General features: G+C 32.1%; 1 protein-coding gene and 1 non-coding gene across 10 annotated transcripts in view; one reads left to right on the top strand and one right to left on the bottom strand.

The window, feature by feature from the left end:
• LOC143193733 (ephrin type-B receptor 1-B) overlaps positions 1 to 12673 on the top strand; it is a 615182-nt gene that overhangs the window by 473144 nt on the left and 129365 nt on the right. The window lies entirely within an intron of this gene.
• LOC143194504 (U6 spliceosomal RNA) lies at positions 1576 to 1679 on the bottom strand. The gene has a single exon (XR_013005344.1). It is a non-coding gene; the product is annotated as a U6 spliceosomal RNA (small nuclear RNA).

The following is a 12673-nucleotide window of genomic DNA, read 5'->3' as shown; positions in this document are numbered from 1 at the left end:
AACTTGCTCTTGTTTACTCGCTTAAATAAATGTGATCTACTATAATATATAGAAATGAGATATTTATATCCTTTTACGATTTAATTTGATTTTCTACATGTTTTGCCTTTAACTTATTTTACATTTTATTTGTGCTATACATTGTTAGTGTAATATTATATGTTATATATTTACTATATTGTATATTATATTTAAATTAAATACTACATTGTAATCGACCCTAAATAACCCAAGAGACTGATGGGCTGTAAAAACAAATTAAATTAAATTTAAAAAATTATATATGGGTGATGGATAACACAACTTAAGTTAGAATAAGACTATTAATTGCTAATGAATGAACTAATTAGTTAAGCTCATTGTGTAAAGAACAACGTTAATGTATTTTTTCTATTTAAAGATGCAGTCCTATTGAACGAACTTAAAAATAAAACGGAATGACTACCCGTTTGCCAGACACATTGCAATTACGAAATAAGATAGAATCGGCAACAAAGTATAAGATTTAAGCGTTATTTATGTAATCTGGGAATCAATCAATGATTTATTTGATACAATGGAGCGGGTATAATTATTTCACAATCAGCATTAGCAGAAAATATATTGTGTCGAATCATTTCTTTAACCCCGTAGTAAAAATACAAATTATATAGAACAATAACAGATTTGTTTTTTTTTGCTGCATTCCAATCTTACAAATCGTATATATTAAACCTGATAATTTATATTTATTGTTTTCGAAATTGTATTATTGAAATTTATTCGTATAAAGAAATATATAAACCTTAGTTCAATAATAAAACAGTAAAATTGATATATAAAAACTGTATTATTTTTATTTTGTATTACTTACATATTACTTTAGATATGCTTAGTACAATCCTAATTTACAAATTAATTTATTACTAATGGTCTGTTGTACTTGCATCAAGTGCAAATGTGATATATTTAGGTTATTGTCATTTTGCCGCAACGCAAAATTAACATGGGCGGATTTGGGGCTAGTAAGCTGTTTTTTTTCAGTCTCTAGATGACTTGTATTTTTTCTACAGCCTGGGTAGATATATATGTTTGTGATAATAGATATATATGATGTGATATGTAATGTGTAAATATATGATAACTGTGTCGTCGACAAATGTTCCGACAAAAGTCCATCAGCAAGTCTAACTACTCAGGTTGCTTCGATGAGCTCGGCATCCCGAGTTGCTGCCTTAGAACTACATATCTCTGACAGTTTAGTAGGATGTGCCTGATGCTCAACAAGTATTCGCGAGTAAGTCTACAATGCCCTATCCGCAGACGAGTGAGGATACTCAGTATTATTGATATCTGGAAGCTGGTGAAAGACCCTCTTGCTGTCCCATAATGTAATAAATTCTTTCTTGCAGAACATTTAGTTTGGTCGAATCTTCTGCTCGCTAAAAGTCGGCTTTTTCATTTCCGTTCGTGTTCTGTAATGTAATCCTTAGCCCCTTCTTCTATAAAAAGAAGTTGTGTGTAGCTCTCTTATATGTATAACCAGACTCTCCAAGGAACTTTTTCTGTTATTACGAGTACTGGTCCGTTCATCGAAAAAATGTGGAACGCTTCACGATTTGACGCGTCATCCTTACGTAGGGGCCATGGTAATCTTCTCTGTATCGTTCCCATTTTAGTATATGTACCGCCGATTACACCACCCATATATAGTCTGATATGATGTAATATATAGATTTCTAATTATTATTAATTGTAGTAGTAAATTGGAAACATCAATAATACAGTGTCTTACCATTAAATCAAATGCGCCACTTTCAACTCGGATTCGTCATTAAGTCGTCGATAGCTTTGAACAATAAAACAATTATCGCGAATATTGTAACTACATTGACAAATATATGTGAATATGGACCAATACGAATTCAGCATAAAATAATTCAACTGACATGAAAGTATAAATTGATCAAATTTAATGGGAACAAGGTTATAGCATTAAATACTCAATATACATTGTCCATTTTCATTTAATAATTGTAATGAATGGTTTCGTTGTAGTTTATAATTGTGTTAAATTAAGTTATTATATTTAATAAATTAACGAGATATATATTTAATACATGTAATGCATATATAATAATAATGCAGATATATATATATATATATATATATATATATATATATATATATATATATATATATGGATATATATATATATATATGGATATATATATATATATATATATATATATAACAGGTCAATTGAAAAGTCCCCGTCCTACCATAGTAAAACACATTTTTTTGACAAAATTAGTTTGTTTTATTCAATTCCCTTCAAGAGTGATACACTAATTAGCGACCATCCAACTTTTCGATACCATTTTTGTAATACGATTTGTCCTTTGCTTCAAAATAGGCCTCAGTTTACTAGGCCTATCTATGCAGCTTTTTATTTATTTATTATTTGGTTTATTGTTTAGTTTTCGTTATTTCAATTTTGTGGTTTAATTTTCACATATTAATGAATTATTTTGTTATTGTTTTGCTTGTTTGTTTCTTTATTGCGATTTAACTTATGTTAAATCGCTTCCCTACAATATTAATCAATACAATTTTTATACATAGTTTGTCAAATTTATGTCAGTTTTCTGTGATATTATATAATTTTTTGTTTACTTTTAGTCTCGTTAGTATTATAATTTTTTTTATTTTAAAATTAGATTAACCAAATATACACCCATGTAATAAGTATTTATCTAAAGACCCCAACAGCTAAGTCCAAAAAGTCGTTTAATAATGAAGCTGAAGAAATTAACATTCCTTCCAGATTTTTTTTCTAATAGTTATTCTAAGTTGCTTCAGTTGATATTAATCATTCGCCGTGAAGAATATTTAACACAAAATTTAAAGCAAAAGAAAATACCAAATGCAGTGACCAAGGAATATTAGAAAATGTAAAATTATTATTTATTTTTGCCATTTTATTACATTCTTTTCGTAGAAACTAACTCTTCATCTCATAACTATTGTTAAATGAAATTCAAATTTCTGGAATAGCTGGAAATATGTCTTCGATTCATTTATAATATTCTTGAAACCTTTCTTTTTAATTTAGGACAGAGAAACAACTTTCACGGGGCTAAGTCGGGTGAATATGGTGGTTGCGAATTGTCCTTTGATCATTTTTGTTCAAAATTATAAAAAATCAGTACTATGGACCAAAATTATCGACATCGAAAGCAGTTACATACCAGTGACGGCTTGGTCTCGATATTTCGGCGAGAATTATAGTTAAGAAAATCCACCCGACAAACAAAAACGTATTTTTACGGTGGCTGGCTGTGACTTTATAGATGCGATACCCGATTTTCTATTATGCCCGCGCCAGCGCTGGCTTTCAATGAATTATCAAAAGTTCGTAAAATTTTATCAGCGCCCGTAACTTCATATAAGTTCCGATAAAGTTTCGTCTGTTTTTATCGGAAACTTCGCGAAATATTGGATCCTAATAATGTGTGAAAAATTCTAACGAACTTTGCAGTTGCCGAATTTTTACATCGTCAAAAAGTTTGATGTTTGGTTTTGGGCGAAAATGTGTTTTCCTTCTTTTCAGATATTTCCTCGTTTCGTATGAGATCGTTTGGAAATTTTTCAGCTTTAATCCAGCATTACATGTACTACATAAATTAACATGCAAATAGAATGAAATATTATTTGATGTCATCCATATCACACAATCTGTAAATGAATTTGAAAGTAATTGTTCAATGTATTTTCCATTGAATTTACGCATTCCACTTCGAAAATACGATGTATCTGGAGAATACGACGGGTGCAGCAACACTTCCCTTTATTGTATTAGTGTAAAGTATATTTTCACCTGTTTTACAACATTTGGAGAGTCATGCTGAGTTAATAACATATTGTTGTATTTTTGCTCGTATTGCGGCAATTTTTTCGTAGTTCTCGGCTCATACGCATCAATTGTAGTAGATAGCAATCCCCATTGATGGCTTCTTTAGGTTTTAGCAGTTCGTGTATCATTTGGCAATCCAGAACGCACTTTGTCTCCAGTGTCGAAATCACCATTTTTAAAACGTGGAAACCAGTATTCACATGTTGAAATCGAGGAAGCATTATTGCCGTAAGCTTCAGACATTATTCGATGGCCTTTAATCGCATTTTTCGCCAAACTGAAGTAAATGCGATTTATTGTGTACAAATTCAGAAAAGTTCAACGTACTGGGATTATATTTCTGGGTATTTTGTAGATCGTTATTCCACGATATAAAATTCGCCATGCCTCAAGATCGCTACAGAGAATTTAGATATTGGTTATAAATCTATTACCAATCTATCACCTTAAATTTTTCACCGACTTGACACCGGCATGAAAACACTCAATTTTAAACAATAATATCTTGGTATAAACCTATATAAACAAATAATAATTATTGTTAGCTATCGTTGTACTATCACAAGGTAATAAGTTTGTCAACTACAACATTCTAACAATCGTAGTGATTAAATTTACATTAAAAACAACTATATCACGTAGAATATATATCGTACAAAACACATAAATGTATCGAAATGTTAATACAGTAATAATTTAAAATTTAAACCGAGATATGGGTAACAACGTTTAGAACGAGTTTCATGAAATAATGCCTAATATGTCAGTCAGAGTTCGAAAGATTTAATGACCGAGATATTATAAGAATGTGTCTTGATAATTCGACAAGCAGTCAGATATTGAATATGATTCGCTTTAATTTAAGACACTCGCAGGTACGGATTTATTCGATACAGTCGTAGAACAAGTTAATTTCGATTATTTAAACGATTGCTAGTTCTCGGTATTGCGATTGTGCGCTGGTGTTGATTGTTTTAATATTGATTGGCTAATATTTGTTTTCTATGCACTGTTATATAACCCGGATAATAATAGATATATGCAAATATTGAAACACATTTGAGCACGATGTGTATTTTTATTATGTCTGCGGTCGCGGCAAATACTCGATACATCATAATTTTAAATAATATTTACAGTTCAAAACTTCAGCTCCGTTAATATGCGAAAATACTTAAAATTTTCTAGGAAAAGAAGGAATATTTTTCACACAGATGTATTGTTTTCTTCGTTTTTATGAATTATTGTCAAGAAAACTAAAGGGACAGCTATTTGAATGACTCGACAAAACTATAACACAGTTAGGTAATAAAACAATTGTCCATATTTTTAATTAACTCTGTACTGTATGGAATGTGTCCACTACTGAAATAGGTACATCCTCCTTTATTTTTTGCAACTTCAACAAACTAACCACGTTTCCTACAAATTTTTAACATCATCTTGCTTAAGCTTTTTCTAATCACCTTGGAGGGCAGTTCTTAGTTGTTCAACATTGTTAAGCTCTTTACGATTTGAGTACATAGCACATGCTTATTTTTTAAGAAGTTTCCTAGATTGAACAGCAGTACTGTCTTTTAACATTAATTGAACATCACATAATTCTAATTTTGCCTTTCTTTCGGTACCTATAGCAACCCAATACATGAATGACATTCCTTCCATCCAACTCTGTGGACTTCAAAATATTATATAACGCATCTTTTTTGTCATAAAATAATTTGTTCGGCAACTTGCAAGGCGCTTGTTGTTGTTTTTCTCTTAAAGGTGATTTCTGTCTTCTTAAATGCATTCCTAGGATTGTAAAGGAAACATTGAACATTTCTTACATTGTGTAAAAGTTGGTATTTTGTCACAAAACAAGTGTTTGTTGTCTCTGTGATATTTACATGAATACCAAACCATTTTTAATCGTAGAATCCAAAATCTACATATTTATTTTTATTAAGAATCGTAATGAAACATGTCTAACGTATATGAGTCGACGTATATCGATCAAAAAATGTGTTTATAAAAGTTTATCAAATATAGAATTTGTTGTTGACAATAATTATCTGAATAAATGAATATAAAAACAATAGGAATAATGTAAAGATACAATTAAAAATATCATTTAACCATTTCTTTAGGGCACTTCTTACTGAAATGATGAAGTTGTAAAATTGGAGCAGGGTGAGTTTTAATGTGTGTCATACAAATGTCCTCCGAAGGGTATGACGTCTATGCACACGATTCCATCCGTCAGCCTCGTCATACCCTCCCCCGGTTCTACCCGCCATCGCCTAATACTAATCTTCTTTTTTAATGAAATTAAAATCGGGGACAGCGTTTGCCGCGCTGCGGCACATCGCAAGATTTTCATCGGGGATTAGATCGGTCTGGCGTTTGACAAACTGTCACTCGCAGCCGTCGTCACCGTCGAGGAGTGTGAGAGAGCGGGATCGGTTTTGTACAGAGCACCGTGGGGCCATTGTCGTGGGGCGACTGACGAGATATAGAAGAGGTCGCCTTTTATTATTCGAAAACGGATTTGGATTTTGTAAGGAGGATGACTGCGACTACGACGATAAGATTTGGTTGATATTCGATTAAAATCGAGAAGGTATTGTCGGGCAGGTGTATGTACGCGCTGAAAGGCTCTCGACGTCTGTGTGGCGTGGCGTTGACTCGGAACGACACCGCAAAGTAATGGGTTAACGGTTGTGCAACATGGTTATCACGGAATGCAAAACAATTGTCTGCTCTGCAAAACGTTTTTCTGCTACGGTAAGGCGCATCAGCGACAATATCTCTCAATGATAGCGCGATAATCTGATACTTAACGTAAAATATTTATGAATTATAAAAACCGAGAACTAACAAGGAACGATATCACGGTCCCAGGGTTGGTCTCAATAAACATAAGCTCAGTGAATGAGGATTTTTTTTGTACAAAAATTATATTATCCACAAGATAAAATTAACGTTTGAACGTTTTCAGTCACTAATATTTTAGACACTTGTTAACAAATTAGGACTAATTTAAAGAATATAAATATTATTCTAGACGACTAAATTCCTACGTATGTATTACATTAGTGATACTTCTCTTATCATTGTTAAGTTAACCATATTTATCAACGACCAGGGATATCAAACCTTTCTTCTAAACCAAGGGACATAAAAATATTATGAATTAGTACTTAACTTCACGCATACAAACTTAAATTTAACTGAACTGTGTTAAAGACTGAAGACTAATAAGAACGAAATCGAGTTAGAGCAGTGTTCAATAACTTGGAATTTGTAATGCAATAGGAGAAATTGGTCTCTAGATAATTTAAGCTAAATTCTTTCTACATGTTTCTTTCCGATATTATATTAGAAATGAAATAATTTCGTCGTTTAAGATCACGTCAATACTATAGTTTGTATATGTCCGTCGAATAAAAGGTGGAAAAATTGAAGACACAGCCAGCATCTTTGAAAAACATATAGATCCAGCTCATAGAAAGATCACTATCCCTGAGGGTCAGCTATGGATCGATGATGATGATGATTTTGCATAATTACGAGTTCATTGTCAGATATTAAGACATCAGAACTAATAGTTGCATGTAAGTATTTTAACTGTAAATTGCCAATACCTTTTGGTATCACTTTTGATGAAATACTCACATAAAGTCAATGCTGTGCGGAAAAGCGCATTATTGTGATGATAAAACTAAGAATTATCAACAGATAGTTTTGTTCTCTTTACATCCGAAATAATACTTAAATAATATTTCTTGTAGACAATGTTGGTCAGCTACAGGAGTTCACGTTGAACAAGAAAACGAGTTTTACACAGAAAAATGTGAGGTAATAAGGAACTGTTAAAACGTTTTATGTGATTTATAATAAACGAACAACATTAGCATTATTTATTCCGATACAATTATCAAATGAGCGCAAAAAGTTCCGGTCAGATAATTAATATCAACGATAAATAAACAAATACACAATAATAACTACGTTAATAAATAATGCAATTTTAAATTGTCATTAGTTATGTTATTGCTAATTGAATAATGAAAATATTACAATGTAGAATCGAACAATCGATAACGGTCTCTGTTGGTTATACATAATCGAAATACATTATAGTTTTTTTTCTGCCTATTTATATATTGATTATAAACAGTGTGATGTTAATAAATAACACTAATTTTATTAGTCATTTTGAAATTAATTTTCGATGAATACAAGAAAGAAATAGGAACAGTTGCATATTTGAGACAATAATTTTGTAACATATACAAAAAATTAAATTTCCAACAAAACAAATCTAAATCAATATAACTTTTCGGGTTCTGTTGGGTCTTTAAAATCTAAAATCTAAAAATCTAATTTGTTCGGCACCAACTTGAAAGTGATCAGTTGATATTGGTTCAAATAATATTGTAAATAGATAAATAGGTTTAGGTAGGTATTAAGCTAACTTCTGGGTATATAGTAGAATATAAAATACGTGTAGTAGATAGATTAAATAGGGTTTTTGTTTATTTATATTGAGTTATCACTAATATATTATTATGTACATATTTTATTTTAAAATGTATTTTGTGTAAAGAATCTAAGTTTGATTATTGTTTAATTTTTAGTGACTTCCTTATTTATTTTTTGAGTTGGGTCAATTTTTTTGTTAAAAATGCTTTATTTAGTTTTATTTATTACTACATTAGAAGTGATTTTTGTGGTCGCTATCAAATAAAATAGATTTTAATTAAATTGATTTATAAAAAAGAATCCTTGGCACGTTGGTAACGTAATAATTCCTTAGATGTCCGGAAATATGTCATGCTGTTAAAGAAAGTATTTACCGAGCTATTCTCGTAATAGAAAGAAAATAAATTAACCAAAGTCAATCAGTAAAATCAGTAAGAAGCTACAGCAATCATTTTTGCACTATTTAATAATGTTTTCTTCTTTTTCTAGGTAAGTGTTTCATAAGCAGTGGTCAACAGTATAAAAAAGTGTGGTAAGATTTATTAGAAATATATAATAATCTAGGACTTTTTAAAATTGCATCTTACATTAGATATACTTAGTATATTCCAAATTTATAAATTGATTTATCACTATTGCTCGGTTGTACTTGCATCAATACATAGCAGAACGAATGTGGGATAAATACAACAGTATGTATTTCCCATATTAAATTAGATTAAGTAAACTAAAGTATGAAATATACAAGTTTGTGTGGTTTGGTTCGCTTCAGTCTTTTGATATCCTCTGCCTTGTCCATTGTGGAAATCTTGAATAGCTTCGTAAACCCATTTGATTTCGAAATCATCGTGCAATTCTTCGTTGGTTACGTAGCGATAAGCATTGCTAAGTAATCGATGAACTTTGATTTAGCATCGTTGGGTTAATAGTCACTTTGGTAGCTTGGGGCAACTCCATATTTCAATCCCAAATAAGCTTTATAATTGACTTATAAACCAATCTCTTTAATCTTAGGTCAATTTGATAGCGTCTTCCGACTAACCAGTGCAGCTCTTTTATTTGATGACCGTGAATGTGGTTTTTAGCTGATTCTGCTTGAGGAAACATATATTATGACTGTTAACCAAAACTAATAAACATATTAAAAAATAAAAATTAAAAAATTAAAAATTCAGAAAAACTATTATACAATATTTAAAGCCGTTTGATTTCTTACAATAAAATATTCATCTTCAATTGGACACAAGAGTTCTGATAACACAAGTTTACAAATTCTGGTTAACTTTTGGAGCAGATGGGACTTAACATTGACGTTTTACTTTTAACGGTATTTGGTGCCGTAAACTCACATCTTCAATCCGTATGTTGGTTCTAGTTTACGACTTAACGCATGGTAACACCACTGTGCTGTTATAACGGTTGTCAGCTAACGACGTTGCATTAAACATCATTTGGAACATGTTTTCGTGCTATGATTATGCTTCGAAATGTGTGAAAATTCGGAGCCAATGTTGCAAATTCTATTTAAGGTGGTTTTTGTTACGTTTATGGATGTTATATGCTCAGTAAGACAGTAGACAATTCATAACAAATGCATTTCAAGATGAGTATTACAATACTTTGATTTTGCTGTATTACACACTGACAATTGGATACAGAATTTGTTTTATAAAGCGTGAAGAACAAAGCTGTACAAGTAGTCTTTTGGTGAAAATGTATACTTTTCATTTTCTGTTCATTATATGTGCCAAAAAATATAGTACAAATATATTCATGTATCATTAGCGTAGAAACCAGTTCCACACATGTTCCAGCCAATTAAGAATTTTGTCTTCATCATCGACGAGCAATAAAAGTGATTTTCGTGTGGTAGAAAAGCATTTCATTTATTATGGACTACTTGTAGGTCCTTGTATTTGAATATTAATGACTGATGACTGATTTTTTTCCCACAAAACTTGAACCAGACGACTGACGATCAATGAGAGCGGTCAAGATTTGGATTCAGTCTCCCAATTTACTTTATAACTTTTGGTTACTAAGGTCAAAACCGTGTATATATGTTACTTGCGTAATTACTTGTGTTTAGAGTTGTTGTTAGCGTATAACTCTTATGTGATATAACACATAGAAGATAATAAGATAAAAGGCAAATTAGACGATATATCAAGTAGAATACAATATTTTCTAAAACCATCGACTCTTGCTCCGCCAATTCTTCTTAAGGAAACGCGAAACGGCACAAGTATCATGAGTAATGGACGTCCCCCTTATCTGATGCATAACATCCGAACGTATGGACGTTTCCATCGCGAGAGAACCGTTCGATATCATCCCGGTACCGGTGTTTCTCAAACTTATCGCGCTCGCCATCCATCAAAACGAATAAATTCTATCACCTGAGGGACGACGGGGATGTGGGGGGGGTCGTCCCCATACCCCGAGGACGAACATTAAACACCGCGCTCTACAAGCTCCCTTGTCGAATATAAACGAGAGCGAATTTTAAAGCAAATACGGCATTATCTCAGATAACATTTCCCGACCGGAGAAAATCTTAATTACCTATTTATTAAATTAAATTTTATCAACGAACAAGAGAGGGAGTGAGAGAGCTACCGAAAAGGAATAATACGACCCCGTCAGACGGAATCTTCAAACGAGAAATCCGGACAAAGAATATAAGCTACTTAAACAACTTTCGGCGATAACAAACCTCCAAAGAGCCGAAGATAGTTTACGGACGGAGCAGTGAGAAGAGGGCAGGGGAGGTAGAGGCCGCCCGCGCGATCTCGGAGGTCAGGGGGAAGAGGAAGACGGGCGCGATAGAGGCGGGGGAGGAGGAGGAAGGACGCACGAAAGGGGATTATTAATGATGGAGCGAGATGGGAAGTGGGTATGGAAAGAGATAAAGTCGGGCGAAGGATGCTGCATATCGAGGGTTTTGTGTTCACAATAGACTTGCACCACCGTCTAAACAGATTAATAAGGCTTACTGGGCGCGCGGTAGGTGGCGGGGAGGTATGGAAGCGCCGCTGGAGGGGGATAATGGTTTATTGGGTCGTTTAGGATTGATCCGACCATGGATATTCTTTTAATAGTTCAGTTTTTTATACAAATTTTGTATGTACTAAAGTTAGTCCATGAACGGATGAACGTTGAATGAATTTTCTATCGGTTATACTGAACATCTTCATTGAAAATGGGGTTTTTCGATTAAGTGGTTTTATTTAAGACGTTATACATTTATTTATATGTTTATTTCAGGCCTATAAACTAATTTTAAAGGAACATCGGGTACATTGGTAACTAAGTTTATGTTAAAAAGTTACTTTTCATTACGTGTCATTTCCTTGCAGTGCGAGCAAAACATTTAACAACAAAACATAAAACGAGCGGAGTTTACTTTCTTACTTCAATTTCTACTCGATGAAACCATTAATGAGTATCGACAACAATGGACAAATTTGAGATGCAGCACTCAATTCATCAACATGAGAACGCTCGACAATATGTTGCAAAACCGATGAAAACATACTAGGAAACATTAAAATAGATAGTACCGTATTCTCCATACCTTACTCGTTATAATTACTACTTATTCCTATACACGGCTCGTGAACTGTCTAAAAAGCCTTTCACTTTTTATGAAGATGCCAAAAAATGGAACGATTCATGGATAACCTCATAAGATACATCGTTCTTCCGATATAGAATCCGTAAATTTCTTGAAACATGGGAAAGAATAGAGGCTGTTGATGGACAATACTTTGAATGAAATATAAATAATATATATTAAAGCTTCAAATTACAAATATTCTTTTTAATTAATTTATATTTGTCTGTTGAACAACTATTGAACTCTGAAATGGTACTAAGCAATATTGTTGGTTTTTTAAAGTGTGGAAATATAAAAAATATATCGTAATTCATTATTACTGGTCATTGCTGATTTACAACTTAGAACTTTCCTTACAATAGATTAAAATTGGGTCTATATCTAAGATTAAATCGACTTTCTTAGTTTCTAAAGAAATGACACTTTATTGTTAAAGGCGCCCAAAGTTTGGTTCTTGTGTGTGTGTTTGTGCATCCTGTTTCATCATTATCCAAAAGCTATAATATTTATTATACAATATTATATAATATACTATTATACTAATTATTATATAATTTACAACTTGTGCTTACAATAGATTAAAACTTGGTCTTTATTTCGGATTAAATCGACTTTCTTATCTTCTAATCAAATTATATTTTATTGGTAAAGAAGGTCAAAGTTTTGTTCTTATGAGTGTACATCCTGTTTCA

This window comes from Rhynchophorus ferrugineus, unplaced genomic scaffold (genome assembly GCF_030347505.1).
Source record: "Rhynchophorus ferrugineus isolate W39M unplaced genomic scaffold, kcgeb_rfMv2 rfM3, whole genome shotgun sequence".
Lineage (NCBI taxonomy): Eukaryota > Metazoa > Arthropoda > Insecta > Coleoptera > Curculionidae > Rhynchophorus > Rhynchophorus ferrugineus.
This window is presented reverse-complemented; position numbering and strand designations above follow the sequence as displayed.